Source organism: Lithobates pipiens, unplaced genomic scaffold (genome assembly GCF_037356315.1).
Source record: "Lithobates pipiens isolate NorthernLeopardFrog02 unplaced genomic scaffold, aLitPip1_a1.2 Scaffold_25, whole genome shotgun sequence".
Lineage (NCBI taxonomy): Eukaryota > Metazoa > Chordata > Amphibia > Anura > Ranidae > Lithobates > Lithobates pipiens.
Genome location: NW_027507787.1, coordinates 190,999,603 through 191,018,490, shown reverse-complemented (window position 1 = coordinate 191,018,490; position 18,888 = coordinate 190,999,603).

Sequence of the window (18,888 nt, the reverse complement as noted above, 5' to 3'; positions counted from 1 at the left end):
TTTGATAGACAGAGATCTGGGTTAGAATAATCACCCCCATGATTTATTTACTAGCAAATTGGAAGTCAGTATGAATTCTATACAGCAATAGCCAGTAACACCCAATCAGAAACAATCTTTAATTCTTTAGACTGCTTTAAAGGAAAGAAAGATTCATTCTGATTGCCGTGGGTTAGTGCATATAATTAATTTAGCCCACATGAAGTATGTAAAATATAAGTAAGAATATATTCAGAAAAGCATTCACTATCCATGGGAAAAATTTAAGCATTGAAATTCTGTTATATAGACTCCAAAGTTTTCCAGCAAACATGCTAAAAATAAAAAACAAGTATTAATGCAAAAAATAACAATGACCCGGTCTAGACTTAAGGAAAACATTCTAGGCTCTGGCCTTTGGTGTTACAACTTCTAATGGCATCACAATTTTTCATTATTTTTTATCTGACCACATTACCTTCTTATGTTTGCTATAGACCTTAGAAAATGGTTGGACATTAATTAGCTTGATGTGGGTCAGAATGAAAAATCATTTTCATATGATTAGTCTATACATATATGCAGTGTTCATACAATCAAACGTTATTGCTGCACAGCAGCTCCACAGTCCAAAAAGCTCCGGTCAGGTTTGAAATTTTCTAATCTGAAAAATGTCTTCATATGGTCAAATCTTATAAATGTCAAGCCTACAAGTACCAAGAACAAGCTTCCTCAGGTAGCTAAAATTATATATCTTTAAGATGTTATTATTACACCCAATTTACATCGATTTTACAAACCATATCTGAAGTGTGCATATATGTGGGCTGCCAATGACTTTTATTTACCCAATCATTATCCAGTTTGATTTTGTTCAGAATGGAAAATTTCAGTGTATGGTAAGTACATTGGTGCCCGTATGCAATTGTTGTGCAAGTTTTCCCAAACCTATGAAGAAGTGTAATTTATTGTAGCTTGCTAATCCTTAGATGTGGTGGCTGCAATCGTTTTTTTTTTTAAGATTTTTTTTTTCCTTTATTTTCATCTGGTTATGTTTCCAACAAAATCTGGTGTAGCTTTGCATAGACACCAGTCAGCTTCCAGGTTTTATCTGGTGTAGCTTTACATAGACACCAATCAGCTTCCAGGTTTTATTGTCAAAGCTTAATTGAACAAGCTGAAGTTAGAAGCTGATTGGCTATAATGCACAGCAACACCAGATTTTGGAGTTTATCAGCTTTAATAAATCTCATCCATGGCTTACCTAGTGTACTGTATCTATAGAGGAGCAGCATTGTCACCCTAGGGTTGGGGGGGGGGGGGTTCTGTAGTCCACGGGGAGAGTTGGGAGATCGGCCAGGAAAGCTTTTTTGCTTTTTTTGCTTTTATGGAACAGATATAACACAACACTTTCAATATTATGTTAAACCACACAAAAGAGTACAAATATGTTTATTATTAGGGTTTACATACACTTTAACAATCTGGAAATTTGCCATGGGTGCTGAAAAATTAAGATTTTGTATGGTAAATGTGGTAAAGATCAGACCCCCGCAGAAGTTCAAGACAGGTTGGATGTTTATAGCCAGCCTGGAGCTACCTATAGCTATGGAATGGCGGTAACCTGAACTGGTTTTAGGACTGAAACACACCTTTCTGCTGTGTTGTGTTGTGGTAATATGTGCATTAAGCAGCATGTTACTGAAATGCACACTACATACATATTTTAAATATTATTATTATTATACAGGATTTATATAGTGCCAACAGTTTGTGCAGCACTTTACAATGTAAATATGTCATTTCAAATGGGACCAATGCAACACAGCTCCAACCCACATGTGTTGCAGACCACCACAGCACATGGAAGCACACTACATTGTGGTGCACTGTGTTGCCAATTTTTTAAAATGTTTTTGGTGCATTGCCAACCCATTCACTAAATTCACTGAATGGGCTGCCATAATACAATACCAGTTAGCACATAAAAAAATGTGCTAACGCAACATACCAGGGCGCCAAGATCTAAATATTCCTTTCAACTGCTTTTGTTGTAAACAAATAATGGACAGATGAGAAAACCTTGACTGATACTGATCCATTGCAAGATGAGCAGCACCAGCAATTGCATGCATTGCTACAGTCCTCCAGCATAAATATGAACGTTCAGCTGATCTTGAATGTTCATGTTTCTAGACTCAAAGGTGGGTTGCAATGCCTGAGAGTGGTTAGATTTTGCCTCTTATTGCTCTTCTATCATTGAAGTTGATTTGGGAGCCATGTTTTATCTTGTTTTCTTATCAAACACTCCCAGAAGTCATCTTACCCGCTTGGAACGAACCAATATGGCTGCTGCAGGTTGAGTCAGTGGGTTTCAGTCCCTTATTTTATGAGATGTCAGGGAGGATGTCAAACGTAGCAACGATAACTAATACTACAGTCTGAGGGACCAGAACGTAGTAATTAATCCCAAAGACTTAAGTGTATTTTAGTTCAGGAGAAAAAAAAAATCACTAATTCAATCGTCCGGAAAATTGAAGTTTGATGCATGAGTCCCTGCTGGAAGGGGAGTTCTCTTCTTCTCTTCTGAATCTTGGATGGGGCTGCAAATGAACACATTACATCTCTCTATCCCTTCCCTCCACATGCAATCAGTCAGCCTCGCTGCATATTGATGCTTCCCCTCCCTCCTCTTACCACTCTCCTAAAGGTGACATCATGAAACGATATGGTTGGTGTATTAAACCAGATGTTGGGGTTACATGATGTCACTTTTGCATCTGCTGGTATATATCAAAAGGGATCCTTTTATATGTAAATATTTAAAATGTGTTGGGCTACTATCTGTATTGCATAACAAGGCACGAGTGGGGACTAATTGCTTAAAAATATGTCTCCCCCCAGACGTGGCGCAGTTGCTGATTCATCGAAAATGGGATAGGTTTGTCACAGCAGGATTAGCCATCTGATTATCATTGCGATCACCATTTCCATACAAATAACAAAACAAAGCACCTGACATATTTTAGAGGCACATTTATATTAGGAATTTTACACACGCCACATTTTAAGTGATTGATGATATATTATGTTTGTGTGTGTGTGTGAATTTATACTTTAAAATTTATATTTACGCATGCATGCCTATGTACACACACCTGAATTATGAAATGTAAACATTTCTTTAACAAAAAAAAAAAAATAATATATAGATATATACATATATATAAATCATGTATAATAATAATATATATATATATATATGTGTGTGTGTATATATATATATTTATATATATATATATATATATATATATATATATATATATATATATATGTATATATTTATATATATATATATATATATATATATATATATATATATATATATATATATATCTTAAAATATATACAAATATATTTAAAACAAACTGTAAATTAACCACAAAACCTTATTACAGTGTGAAAATTTAAATAAGTGCGAAGTCTTTTTTTTTTTTAATTCACCACCACATTATTTATGTACCCCTCTATGCCTTGGACACATAGAAGTGAGAATATTACAACCCTCACACATGTTGTGGAGTTGATAAATATATTTAAAAACATACTTTTTAAATGTATTCTGGTAGCAGAAGATCTGCAGCATTGATGTATTTTATTCTAGTCAGCTGTTGATTTACTAAAAATAGTAGAGAATGTTCACTTTGCAAAGTCGGTGTTCATTTTAGTTTAGTAAACATGGGAAACTTTCGATTTTTAATGCTCAGTTACATGAAAATAAATTAGAAAAAAGGAGAAAAAAAAAACAACAGAGGAATTTTGCAGCTCATGATTGCATGATACAATTTCACCTTGTTCAAGCGCTAAACTAAGTGACCATTCACTTCACAAAGTTAACATTCTATGCTGTGTGAGCTTGGTTTACTAATGGAGTAGAGACTTCATATAGCAAAGCGAATGTCCACTTTGCAAAATGTATGTTTACTTCTAATACCCAATCTTATGGAAATTAATACAGTTTTGGCATAATTGTATATTGAACACAATTTTGTCCTATATACCAAACTTCAATTATAAATAAACTCTCAATTTGGAAAAATAGCTGACAGGCAGTGTTATTATAAAGACCCTAAAGGTCTTTCCTGTCATAAATAGTTCTCCCGGCCTGTCAGCAGTAATGTCCACTGAGCTGCGCATGTGCAGCTCAGAGTACATTTACGGCACCACTCTGTGGCGTGATGGTTTTAACAGCCTTACGCTTGTGCCAGAGTGACATCAAAGTGGCTGAACAGAAAGTAGACCGGGCAAAGATTGAAGCGCCAGGGACCTTCTACAATGCTGTCACCGCAGTGCTGCAGGGCTTAGTTTGACAGGTAAGTCTTCTATAATTATTATTATACAGGATTTATATAGCACCAGCAGTTTGCACAACACTTTACAATATAAAAGGGGACAGTACAATTATAATAGAGTTCAATACAGAAGGAATAGGAGGGGCCTGCTTGTGGAGCAAAGGATCTGAAGGAAGGGGGAGGTGGTACAATGGGTAGTGGCTACAGGGGTTGATCTGAAGGAGGTGACTCAAGTACAGTTTTAGATGGAGGTGGGGTAGGTTTCCCTAAATAAATGAGTTTTCAAAGATTGCATAAAGACAGAGAGGGTAGGGGCTGACTGGACATACTGGGGTAGGGAGTTCCAGAAGGAAAAGTCCTGCAGGGGAGCATAGGAGCTAGAGAGCAAGATGTCTTGAGAGAAGCGGAGAAGACGATTTGAGCGATATATCTGCAGATGAAGTTGATGATGTAGCCGTGGGCGATGTTGTGGATAGCTTTGTACAGTGTGGTTAGTATTTTGAATTATACGATGGGCTAGTGGAAGCCAGTGAAGGGATTGGCAGAGATGGGCAGCAGTCACTGATTGGTTAGAAAGGTGTATAAGTCTGGCAGCAGCATTTATAATAGGCGGAAGAGGAGATAGCCTGTGTAAAGGTAGGCAAGCGAGGGGGGAGTTGCAGTAGTCAAGGCGGGATATAACCAAGGAGTGAATAAGTTGTTTTGTGCTGTTGCTAGTCAGGAAGGGGAAAATTCTGCAAATATTGCAGAGGTTAAGGCGGCAAGATTTAGCCATGGATGTACAAATGTGGTAATGCGAGACATGGGGTTGATTTACTAAAGGCAAATAGACTGTGCACTTTACAAAGTGCAGTTGTACTCTGCAAGAACAGTTGCTGCAGAGCTTAGTAAATGAGCAGAACCTGTGCTAATTTCCATCATCCAATCATGTGTTTACTAAAAATGCAGTTTTTTATTTCCCCTGCAAGTGATTGGATACTCTTTGCAAAGTGAAGCTTTACCTCATTTACTCTTGAGAAACTGCACTTGCAGAATCTATTTGCCTTTAGTAAATCGACCCCATAATACCAGAATATGGCATAAACCAACCGGGGGGCCATTAAAATATATTGGCAGAGTTGAATTCCATTTTAAACTCCACTTTTGTTGAGGAAGAAAGAGATCAATGTACACTATAAGGATTTCAACAAACTTTGTTGAAGATTCCTACCTTTTTCTGCTCTAAAGAAAAAGCTGTTTGTTCCACTATGCCCTTTGAATGCTGATTCCTAGTGGGAGTGACGGGTTCTTTATAATCACCTGATGCTCTCCTTATGTTCTGATAAAAAAAAGCTGCATTGGCTGTATCCCTTTGTATGTGTTTAACTTTTATAGAGTATCTCATTGAAATCAAAATTTTCTATTACAAGTCACATTTTTAAAATCGTCTGCATCAGTGAGCCATTCACACAAGCAGGAAATTACATTTCTGAGGGTGTTTAGTACAGCAATAGTATACAGAAGGCATCTAAGTTGTCCCATTAAAGAAAATGACAGTGGCTGCAGATTGAAAGGTAAAGGTAATTTTTAATAACATTAAATTACAATATGGCTTGTACAGCAGTTGTATATACTATATTATTTATTTTTTATTTTCTATATTTCTCTCCCAAATATAGAGTTACCCCTTAATTAACATCCACACTTGACATGGTCGAAAAGGTTGAAAATATCCACCAAATTCAACTTCAACTCAAAGTTAATACTAATTTTGTTAAGAAAACATTCTCTAAATGAACAGTTTGTATTCCTTTAGTAAATGAAACCCTTTAGCAGAAAGTTGCTTATAAATAACACAGATAGGATGTCTAAAAAATGTGTTCCGTCAATGGACTGCAGAAAGTCATTTAATATGGTTGTGCTCAATGTGCACAGTGAATCTGGTGTTAATGGAAATATATAGAGGTTTGGTAAAAACATTCCTTCATTTGTTGTTACGATCAGGACAAAAACATTTAAAAACATATATTTTCAGTCAATTACATATTTTTCATTTGTCTTGTATTCTTCTTTTCAGCCAGCAGGTTTTGCATAAGAATTCTTTTGACAAATATTTGCTTTAATCTCTTTTCCCTCCTGCGACAAAAAAAGCCTGTTTCAACCTAACCACTTAAGGACAGAGCCTCTTTCTGAGATTTGGTGTTTACAAGTTAAAAACATTATTTTTTTGCTAGAAAATTACTTAGAAAAAATATATAATGTTTGGGGGTTCTAACACTCTAGATAATAAAATGGCGGGCATTAAAATACCTTTTACAGGTTGCATGTTTAAAGTTAGAAAGAAGCTCTAGGGCTAGAATTATCGCCCTCGCTCTGCCGATCGTGGTGATATCTCACATGTGTGGTTTGAACACCATTTTCATATGTGAGCGCTACTCACGTATGCGTTCACTTCTGCACGTGAGCTCGGCGGGACGGGGCACTTTTTTTTTTTTTTTTTTTATTTCACTTTTTATTTTTTACATTGTTCTTTAAAAAAAAAAAAAAGTGTCACTTTTATTCCTATTACAAGAATGTAAACTTCCCTTGCAATAGAAAAAAAGCATGACAGGACCTTTTAGCCCTTGTACACATGGTCCGACATTCCGACAACCAAATCCGTAAGATTTTGTCTGACGGATTTTGTCCGAAACTGTTGCATACACACAGTCGGACAAAGTTGTCAGAAATTCCGATCGTACTTAACGTGATGGCGTTATTTCGTTAGGACGGGACTACGTTCAGGCTAGTAGCCAATAGCTTTGGTCTAGGAATTTGTTTTGAGCATGCGTGGCACTTTGTCCGATCGGAATTCTCTACTCATGATCGGACAAAGTCCGATCGGATCATGTTGTTGGAAAATTTTATAGCCCAACTGGAAAACTTGGTCCGTTGGATACTCCGACGGAAACAGTCCGATGGAGCCCACACACAGTCGGATTATCCGACAACACGGTCCGATCGGACATTTTCGGTCGGAATGTCCGACCGTGTGTACAGGGGCTTAAATATGAGATCTGGATTCAGAAAGAGCTCAGATCTCATATTTACACTAAAATGCAATAAAAAAAAAAAAAGGCTTTTGAAAAAAAAAAGTTCCTTTAAAAGCTATGGGCAGAAGTGATGTTTTGACATCGCTTACGCCCAGCAATGGTATGGAGATGGGTGGGTGGCCATCTTCCCCTCACTCATCTCCAAAGCTAACAGGAAGAACAAGCTGAAGTTAGAAGCTGATTGTCTTTTATGCACCGCTGCACCAGATTTTGCATTCTCCATTTTTTTTAAATCAATTCCACTGTGTTATTTCACCTGGAAGCCTGTAAAATGATTCCTTAAAAATGTTGGGGGTCTTATCCAGGGTTCTATTTAGACAATATGCTGTCCTAGGCTCCATTCAGGGCCAGAACAAGAGGTGGGCAGGAGGGGTGGCTGTCCTGGACCCAATAGTTAATTGCATCGATAGGGGGCCCTGACCCTAATCCTAAGGGAAGGGTGCAGTTTGACATCTTTGCCATGGGTGCTGGATGACCTTGTCCCGGTGTCCTGCCATCATATAGTGTCCGTCCCATACTGCGCATGCGCAGTACGGGGCAGAAGACGCTTCAGAAAATCTCGGAAGCTGAATGGCGCCTGCGCCATGAGGGTAGGTGGTAGTCCCACCATCCAAGTGGACATAGGGTTGTGAAAATTAGAGGGCCCCTCGCGGGCGAGCTTCGCTGCGATTGGCTCTTTTATATCCCTACTCTATGTCCACTTGGATGGTGGGGATAGAAACTGGACTCGCGGCGCAGGCGCCGTTCATCCTCGGCTATTTTCAGAATCTGCGTGTGCTGTGTGCTGTGTACTGCGCATGCGCAGTACACAGCGGACACTATCCGATGGGGGACCATATATGATAGGACACCGACACTGGCTCCACTCCTTGTGTCATGTGATTATTTTAAGTAAAAGCTATGACTAGACTGTACAATTGGAGGACACATCTGTCTGCTTTATATTCACAGCTATTTTTCAACTATACAAACCACCAAACAAGGGCAAGGAGAGATGGTTTCACATTGATCTATAGTGAATCTTCTGTCGCCTCTCATCATGCCCTGCACCCATTTCTCCTATGCTTAATTTGCTGAATTTAAACTCAAATTTTCTTTGGTGGTCCAATAATGGAAACAAAATATGAAAAAAAATTTTTTGGGGTTTGTAAATTTTAAAGCTTGGTTGCTTTGGTATGTATTTTAACGTTTGTGTAGTTTTATTGCTAAAGCTGGTTTCCTGGCAAATAAAAAAAGACACACAGCTCCATACTCTATATATATATATATATATATATATTTTTTTTTTTTTTTTTTTTTTAAAGCAGTGTATGTGCCTAAATTTGACTTAGTGTTACTGTAAGCACCCTGCTACCCCTGAGTGGTGGATAAGGTCCCTCAGGCTGCTTGAAGGGTTAGCATTTCAACTCTGAGGGTGGCATCCTTGAATATTTGTGGGGTGAGAAGAAATTGGGCACTAGTGACTTTGGAACATTTAAAGGGATTATTTGGCTCAATAAACTCCTCAGTAGAGCGTTAGGGCAAACAGTAGGAAAAATATCTTAGGTTTCTATCTTCAGACAATGCTGACTGGACCTTCAAGCTGAGTTGCAATAATGGTTCATTAAGAGCTACCAGATAGCACAAATACCTTCTAGCATGACAAGTAAGAAGTTTTTGCAATGCTCACTAACAGCAGCTTGTACCTAGCTCTCTAGACCCCTATTGAGTAGAGAAGCCTCGTCTCGAGATGCTCCACCTATCTTCCTGTATCTCCCCTTCAGGATGTACCCTCCAGGAAAGCAGAATAAACTCCCTGGATTCAGGCTCAGATCACTCTTTCAGCAAAGGTAGCAGACCCGGGAGGCAAGGACTTCCAGCACAACGTTCAGGCTAGACAGAAGCCCAGGGGACAAGGAGCCCTCTGCAAGTTCACCCCAAATATTTGTTTATATTTATGCACCACAGGCAAAAAAACTTTTAGGGATTTGCCAGAAATAAATAAATACAGTATTAATAGCCCAATAATACTGTTTCTGCTTGCTCTATGTGCTGGAGAACACTCCCCAGCAACATGCAGACATAAATAATAGTCAGGGAAAAGCCAAATACACAGAAATGATAACCATTTAAGCTAAGTCTGACTACAGCCAAATATCTACAAGACTAGATTTGGAATAGGGACACTCCAGTTTAAAGCTAAAGCCCTAGAACTAAAGAAAATCTAACCTTGCAGTGAGGTCCCCAACCCACACGGTAAGGGTGCCATGCTCTTTTAGCCTGTATGTGCAGGGAGAAGGTGTAATACGTAACTCATTCCTGGCTCCAGCAGGTATCCACACCCCACGCAACCAGTCCAGTGCTGCCACCTCTCTAAGGCACCATCAGCCACAGATGCATTGCGTAGAAGAGAGCAGACTGGTAGCCTACAGGACCAAGGGTAGTAATGTATCTTGTCTCTGAGCCCTAAGGCCTCATTCAAATGGGTGTACTTAAAGTGTTACTAAACCCACAACAGTAAAATCAGTCTTTATATACAGTAAAGCATGCTTGTTATACTCACTGTGGAACCTAAGCTGTAATCCTCTGCATTGTGTAAAAAGACTGTTTGATCCTCTCTTCTTTTGCTGTCTCCAATCCACCTCTGGATAGAGCAGAGTTTAGGGGACAAGCTGCACAGGCTCAGTTTGGTGTATATTGCTAAATAATTATTTTTTTCTTGGGAGAGTGCATGGGATCAGGACAGGGACAATCAGCACTCTCTAGAGGGTGAGGGGTCAGGCAGCCACATAGGACAGTCAGAGCAGAATGAAAAACTTCTCCTACAAGCTTTAACCAGACACTGATAGAAGTCACTGCTATATACTGCTGATGAGAAAAGGTATTAACAGTTTATATTTACTAAAACTATTGCATTTTCATGTTCTGTGTCATGTGGGAGACCAGATATATTAGTGAATACAGGGTCCTGGGTTTATTAACATTATAAATGTATGGCTGTGCAAGGGCCATGTTTGCTCAAAGTTGTGGGCCCCCGAATGCACATCGTCTGTGTTCAGGGGCCACACACCTGCTCTTTCATGGCTATCAAACTGGGAGCAGTGGTTGTGTCAGTGAAGCCACTGTGGCACAATTGACAAGAATGGGGCAGCCTGCAAGGGGATGCACGGAACATCTGTGCATCCCTGTGGGGACAAACACAGGACTCATACGGTTGTATGCTTAAACACCCCTATGTCAATGAGACTAAACAAGCATTCAACCCTTGCAGTGAGGGGGGCCCATTACAAAGGGTAGATTTTGTCTAACTTCTGGAATTCCGCTTTAGGGGAGGGTCCCTACATCAGCCTCTTGCATTTCCTGTACAGCAAAGCTCTGTCAGAGAGAGGGAGAGAGTAGCACAAGTAGCCAGTCAGCTAGGCTGCTGTTCTTTTGTTATAACAAAATGCAAGCCAATAGAAGGAGAGAGCAAAGCGACAGAGAGATGAACATATTAGTCTGAAGCTCCTCTATTCAGTATCCATATCTCCCAACTGTCCCTGATTTTGAGGGACTGTCCCTGATTTCGAGGGGCTTTCCCTGATTTGGATTGTCCCTCTGTCCCTCTTTTCCCCTCATATGAAATGCACTTTTTATCTTTCAAAAAGTGTTTCCCAGCGCTAAACCTTTCATCCAATTTAAATTACTGCATTTGTAAATTTTAAAAGCCAATAAAAATGAATAGTAGTGGTAAAAAAATAAAATAAAAAAGCCTTTGTGGATTTAATTAACCTTTTTTATTTGGTTAATTCTCCTTTAAAGGGGGTGTGACAGGAGGCGTGTCCTATTCCTACATACGTTTGCTACTAGGTGTCCCTCGTTCCCATCTCAAAATGTTGGGAGGTATTAGTATCCATTCATAGGCTGGGGATAAGTTAGGACCTGTAAAGCCGCGTACACACGGGCGGACTGTCTGGCCAACTTAGTCCGTCGAAACACATTTCAGCGGACAGTCCGCTCGTGTGTGGGCTTCAGCTGACTTTTTCAGCGTGCAGTCTGGCGGACTAAGTATTTCGGAATTTCCGTAATATTGTCCGTCGTACTTTGGTTTCAGCGGACAATCCGCTCGTGAGTAGGCTAGTTCGACGGACTAAGTATGGCGCATGCTCAGAAAGGATTTACACGGCGAAAGGTTGCATTGCTGTGTATTGGACTTCCTATTTCTAGTCCCGTCGTACGTGCTGTACACGTCATCGCGCAAACTTTCAACAGACTGTTTTGCATCCGTGTGTGGTCAAGTCCGTTCATTCGAAAGTAGGACGGACTGTCCGTCGGATTGTCTGACGGACTAAGTTGGCCATACAGTCCGCCCGTGTGTATGCGGCTTAAGTGTTAATTATGTCGCCGGGAACAAGCAGGTTTCTGGCCTTGTCAAACAAGGCTGTGCTGTGTAGTAGAGCTGTGTAAATCTAAGAACTGGATGGACAGACATTGGGTAAGCCATTTGTGTATTTAGCCGCTTGCCTGGAGTTGAGTTTTAATGTTAGTGTGACTGAAATGAAATTAACAAATTGATAGTATTTCAGACTCAGCGTCTCATGGCAAATTATCTTGTAAACACAGTTTAAAAACCTGTATTATATGCTTGAAAGATAGTTAGATCTTCATTCTGATCATATGAGTATCTTAAGACACCAGGGCCTAGGAATGTTTACCAGTTCATTTATGTGGAAAGAGCTCAGCCATTTTCTAAAGTGTTTTGTTTAGATTACTCCAGAGAGCGGATCAATATGTTCTCTAATCTTCTCTCAGCTAAGTTCCTTTACAAAACACTCACTGCTCTGTAAGCCATACAACTCAGTCCATCACCAGGGCTACACTATGTCAGAAATATATATTATATACTGGTGTGTCTTGTTTGATTAAATAGATCTGGCTACATTTATATATGAGGTTTGGTGTACCGTGACTATGTTGATAAAAGTATAAATTATTGTGTATCCGTTATGCTGGCCACAAACAGATTTTGTTTCCAATTTGAATTGCCAGATCAACAATATTTATCACCAGATATGCATTGTGAATTTGTACCAAATTGGATATAATTTGTACACTACCTTGGCAGTGGTAAATGTTGTTGATCAGTCAGATCAAATCTGAAACAATCTCACATTGGGACTGATTTACTAAAAGTATAGAGACTGTTCACTTAGCAAGGTGAATGTTCACTTAGGAAATTAGGTGTCTGTTTATGAAGCAGTGAACAGCGCTGATCCCGAGGATCGCCACTTATCACAGTCCATAAACGGTTTATGAAACAGAGATAATCGGGGAAGAATGTGTTTGAACATGTTCTCCCGCCGATGATCTACGCACACTGAGAATCCTCATTGACTGCCAGTTTATGAAGCTGCGATCTGAGCGCTTCACTGGTGATCTGTGTCAGAATTCACCCTCGCCGATTCGCCAGCTAGGAGGTGGAGAAGGGGCGGTGAAGAGAGAATCTGGGGGGGGGATCTGAGAGAGAAAGAGGAAGATTATTCATTTCCTTCTACCTCGATCAGACCCCCCAATACAGTAACCATGTCCCCTGTCATATTTATGTGTATATATATATATATATATATATATATATATATATATATATATATATATATATATATATATATATATATATATATATATATATATATATATATATATATATATATATGTAGGGGGACTCTTTATTTTATTAACATTAACCACGCTGTCTGTCCATGTACTGAGCAGTGATAATTTATCACTGCTTGATAAACTGACATCTCGGTGTTTCTGTGAATTTCTGGTACTGTAATCTTGTAAAGACTCATGAGATTCCAGTATCAGGGGTCGCTCTCCACTGTTTGAAGCGTTTGTAGATCACTCTACTCCTCCAAAGAAGAAGCGATCTACAAAGCTTCATAAACTGACACACAGAGGAGAACGATCTCCTCTGTGAATGTGAGAGAATGAAGCAGTGAATTTTTTTCACTGAATCATAAACACCTTAGTGTGAAGTTTGCAAACCCAATCATGTGAAAAGAAAGAAAAAACTGATTTGGGTAATTGCAGATAATACAACTTCATCTTATGTGTTAAGCTTAATGAACATTCACCTTGCTAGGTGGCGGCCGGTCCATTAGTGGCACACAATTGCCACCCACCCATCGATGCATCTGGCCTTCTGATCGACATGCAGGGCACATGGAGTCCAATCGTTTTTTTTTTAAGCACATGATTAGTGTCAGAGGCTTCAATAGGCTTCAATAAACAGTGGGCTTGGGGCACAGAGCACGGCACCCAAAGCCCACCCAGTTGTGTGACAATAGCCAATCAATATTGTGTTTGCTGTTTTTCACCAGTGGTGTTTAGCGTGGGTCCTTTAGAACCCTAATGGTGCATGGTTTGAGGATATTACAGGTGAGATTTAACCCCCCTGGCGGTGTTCCCGAGTCTGGCTCAGGGTGGAAGTTTTGTACCAAAAGCGGTAACCCCGAGCCAGACTCGGGACCGCATCGCTGAATGCAGGAGGAGATTACTTACCTTCTCCCCTGGATCCAGCGATGTCCCCCTGCTGTATGAGCGTCTCGTCCTCCGCCGAATCTATCACGGAGCCGTTCTCCGTTCCCTGCGAGTTTTGCGATGAACGGGGAAGGAGATCGGCGCCAAATTCAAAAAGTAACACACACAGTATACATACAGTATAATGTAATCTTACAGATTACATTGCTGTGTGTAATTATTTCACATCCCCTTTGTTCCTAGTGGTCTGTCCAGTACCCTGCATGCAGTTTTATATTATAAAAACTGTTCTTTATGCCTGGAAACTGGAGATTGTCCATAGCAACCAAAACTGTCACTTTACATCAAAAATTATTTTAGACCAGCTAGAAAACAGCGATAATAAATTGGAATCACTCGCAGAATTGAGGGATAGAGATTTGTGGGGAGATCCGTCATCAAATATTGAAAAGTAATGACAGTGACAATTCTGCAACTGAGCAAATTTCAGTGTTTTTGATTTGATTACATTATTGAATAATTTTTATTATTGTTCTATTATTATTTGGTATAATTATTTATAGTTATTTATTATATTATAATTTATGATTTCATTTTTCAGACTTTATCATACTCGGGATGTCTGCTAGACTCTGGTTTGAACAGATTTAAGAGAGTTATTCCTAAGAATTGCAGGACTACAACATAAAACGCCAAATTTTCATGCAAAATAATTGTACCGCTTTTAGCACCTAAAATCCGAAATAATCATACCACCAGGGAGGTTAATGGTGTTCTCTTATTACAGGCAGTGGTCAAAGTGTATATAAAGGCAAACATTTTTGATAGAGTGGAGAGGAATTATAACCCTTTTCAGGCTTTTATAGCTGATTGTTTCCCTAATACAGAGATTGACACTATTTGTCCCAGTGATCACTGTTACTGGACTTAAAGGAGAAGTATATCCAAAGTTCGTTTGGCTGTACTTCTCCTATGGATCACAGAAGTGCAGTTAATTTTGCACTCCTGTGACCTGTTTTCAGCAAAGAACGGGCTGAGGTCTGCTCTCTGCTGATGTCACAGAAGTCGGTCCAGGCTCCGCATCATCATGACAATAAAGTCTGTATCCGCCAGGTGCCTGGACCGACACCCATCTCAGCCTCTCAGCGAGCTGCTGAGCCCTCCAATGAGCGAAGAGGGAGCAGAGAGCTGTGACTGACAGTCAGCAGCTCTCTGCTCGGGGAGCTCTCAGAATGGAGTGGTCAGCGATGTTCAATTGCTCGGTTCTCAATGTAGAGGTGCCGGGGGACAGATTCAGCATTGGACCCATGCTGCATCCACCTAGGTAAGTATAAATCTAGAAAAATCCCAAAGCTATACTTTGGGATTTATACTCTATTTATACTCTTTTAAAGTGATGGAGAAATACATAATTTGGAGCTATCACCAGAAATGTCTAAAAAGGGGTTTACCTCCTTTTGGAGGGATTTCCTATCACTTTCTGTTGTGCCTGCAGAAAAGGACATGGAAGGAAATCTTTCCAATGGTACACAGATGGGGAAAAAGTTACTGGGGTTTTAACTGTTCTCCACACCAACCATTTTCAACTGGGATTCCTCCAGAGGTTGCTAGGGTCCATTGAGCTTTGATCTAACTGATCTCTGATGTGATGTTGCCTATATAGTTCCAGGTCCAATACCACACCTCCAGAGTGATATGACTGCATAGGAGGAATTCTGACCACCACTGCAAGGGTGACACTGCCCACTGACCATCACTAATTTAAAGAGCACTTTCCCAATGACCACTGTTGGACTAATCTTACCAGGGTTTCTCTAAAATGCCCTCCTAAAAATTATTTCAAGGTTTATTCTGGGGTAAAAAGGTTGAGAAATGCTGCCTTACCCTATCCAAAATGGCTTTAGGTGTATGTTAATTCCATTGGGCTTCTACCTAGTAGTGGAAGACTACATGAACTGTTAAGCTGACCACACATCTGATTCTACAACTTTCTTTAGGTTTATTGACAATGGTAAATTTCTCCCTTAAGCCAGCCATAGACGGTGCGATTTTCTTTCCAGCAAGAAAGTTGCTTGATTCCTGACTGACTGTTGATGGAATCTCTCTTGCTGAGCTATTGTGCTCTCCTGGTAGGGGGAGCCATCCACATAGGCAATAATCACATGAAAGATCCGACAAGCTAGTTGTATTGATCAATCGACGAACTTGGGTAAAATCAGCCTGTCTATACATGATTTTAATCTTCGCCGGGACCTGCTGAACCGTCCGACATTTGAAACTGCCACATTGTTGATAAATCTGCTACCTTAGATGTTGTACAGAATGTTAGATCCGCGGCTTTACCCAGAGGCCCATGTGGGACAGGGCAAAGGGCTGTTTTCCTGTTCTGCTTCTCTCCCTTCTCTCGGCAGGTACTATTGGTGGAATCTCCTGTAGCAACAAGTTGTGATTGGAGGGATTTGGCGGGCTGCTCTTCGTGCCCTATGCCTGCCTATAAAAAGCTGGATTTTGCCGCAGCCTGAAGAGGACTGGTCTGCGCTCCAGTGCGCCACTCGTCAGCGTGGAGTCTTTCCATCATCAGCTCCTGGAAAAAACAGTGGTAAGGAGTGGCTAAGGCATTGCTTGGCTGAAGACCCACCTTCATGTTCCACTCTCCCTGCCTGTCTGATGCCTATGCGACTGTCCCTACAGAGGAACGCAGGGATTCTGCCGCCCACCAGTAGGAGGAAAAAGAAAGAGGAAGACAGCAGTCCCAGCAGTTCCTTATCCCAGGGAAGAATCTTTTACCTTTGCTTCTCGTCCTAGGTACCAGAAAGATGCTGCACCTTTACCCTCCTCAGCCTCCATTCAACAAGCCAGCTCTGCAGCTCCTATAGGACAGAATGCTCTATCGGATATCCTGTTTGGTGAGAATTCTTCTATGTCTGACTTAGGTTTTATTTTTAATTCTTTAGCTAATGCTTTTGTTAGCCTGTCAGAAGGGGGACAAGGGTCTCCCTCTCCCTCTCTCATTGCCAGGGCTCTGTTTTTAGGTGCTGGCTGTTCTTTTCAGAATAGCCAGCAACTACTGAATGCTACAGGTCAATCACCTCTCCCCGTGCAGGAGGCACAGGCTTCTGATACTTTACAAGGGGCACATGTATTTGGTGCATCTCAGGAGACACAGCTTGATGGTGATCTTCTTAATACTTCAACGGGTGTACAGTCCTCTGGTACTTTTCCCTGTATTTCTCAGCCAGGTGTACAGTATTCTGGGGCATTGCCAGGAGCTCACTATGCTGGAGCAATGTCGGGTCAAAGCTTAATTATTTCTTTGAATGTTAATACTGCTCCACCTGCTGGTATAAGGCAGGATGTGCAACCTTCACTTTTTTCAGGTGCAGAAAATGTTGGTGCTTATCAGGATAATGGTCATATGTTTAATCAGACAGACGCTGGTGATTCAATGAAGGTTGGCTCAGTTTGCAACGCTATGATTTCTCAGGGTAATGTTGCTATTCGTAATGGCAAACAGTTTAACCCTTTCAAAACTCAGAACACCCTGGTTAATACTTATGGTGCTGTTCAGCCTGTTTCCTGTAGTTGACGAAATTTTAGTATTTTATTTGAGAAATGTTTCCAATTTCAGAGTATCCCCTTTGGGAATAATCCCGAAGAAAGAACCAGGCTCTTTTTGCCTTATACACCATTTATGGTCGTGGCCCTATGACCGAGAGAGATGTGAATCACATAAACATGTGACAAGACTTACTAAATAAATAGACCTGAAGTGTGCCTTGATAGTCTGATCGGTATGCCAAGAAAAGGGGGTATACAGGAGATAAGTAATAGGTAGTTTATGAAGAAGGATGTGTGGAGAAGCGCACTGAAAAAGGGAATGGCGGGAGGGTATTGCGCACTGGAACCTACAATGAGTATGAGCGAGTGGGCTGTTTAAATACCCTCCAGACTCCTCCCATAAATTCAGGCCACCATACGGTCCTTCTTATTTATGGTTGTGGCCCTATGACTGGGAGAGATGTGAATCACATAAACACGCGACAAGACTTACAACATAAATAGACCTCAAGTGTGCCTTGATGGTATCGTCGGTATGCCAAGAAAAGGGAGCAAAAGACTCAGATAGGGAAATAACTCTTTATTGATTTCTTGTGGTTATTGAGCCAGCTTGGTGAAGGCTTGTGCCATTTCTTCTTGAGGATTTGGATGTAGGTAGCAAAGGAAGTGGACTTTCATCAGCCTATTTTCTTGATTACGTGGTCTGGTACTCCATGTTGGGAGGCAGCTGAGGCTGCTCCAATCCATAAGGAATGTCCAGAGAACCTACTGGGGTTGAAGCCCAAGTTGCTTAGGAGAATTAGCTGCCACTGAGGGGGCTGGTTAGAAAGGGTAGCAATGAGCTATCTTCAGGTTGGCTGGGTAGCCGGGAAAATAGTCGGTCGAGGATCATCACTGGACACCAGGCGTTGTTAGTCTGAAATAGGTTGATGCCATTCCCTGGGCAAGTTTGTTGCGGTTGCTGACTGTGCGATGAAGGGTGTAATGGTTCGGAAAGCAAGTCAGGTGGCATCGGAGCAGTGTCTGACTGCCGGAGCCACTGACGGTAAATTTGCTAGGTCGTAGGAAACTATAAAAGGCCAGGTAGATGGACACTCGGATGACTAGGCTGGGCAAAGCCCCAAAGGGGGAACGAGTAAGGATTTCAGACTTGTCCCTGAACATTGCACTAGTGATAGGTAGGCGTTTGCCACTGGCTACAGGTTGGTGCTTCGGTATGTCTCGGAGGAGTGAATTGACTGCGTGGGTCGAGAATACTGATGGTTTACTGGGATCCACAAGGGTAGAAAATGCTGGGCGGCGGATAGGTATAGCCGAAGGGTATTGTGAGCAGGGGCTAGCTGGGTAGGGCAATATGATATGAAGGCTAGGACGTGTCTAACGTCGTCTATCGCTGCTCCTGGACAAGAGGCCAAAAACTTGCAGTA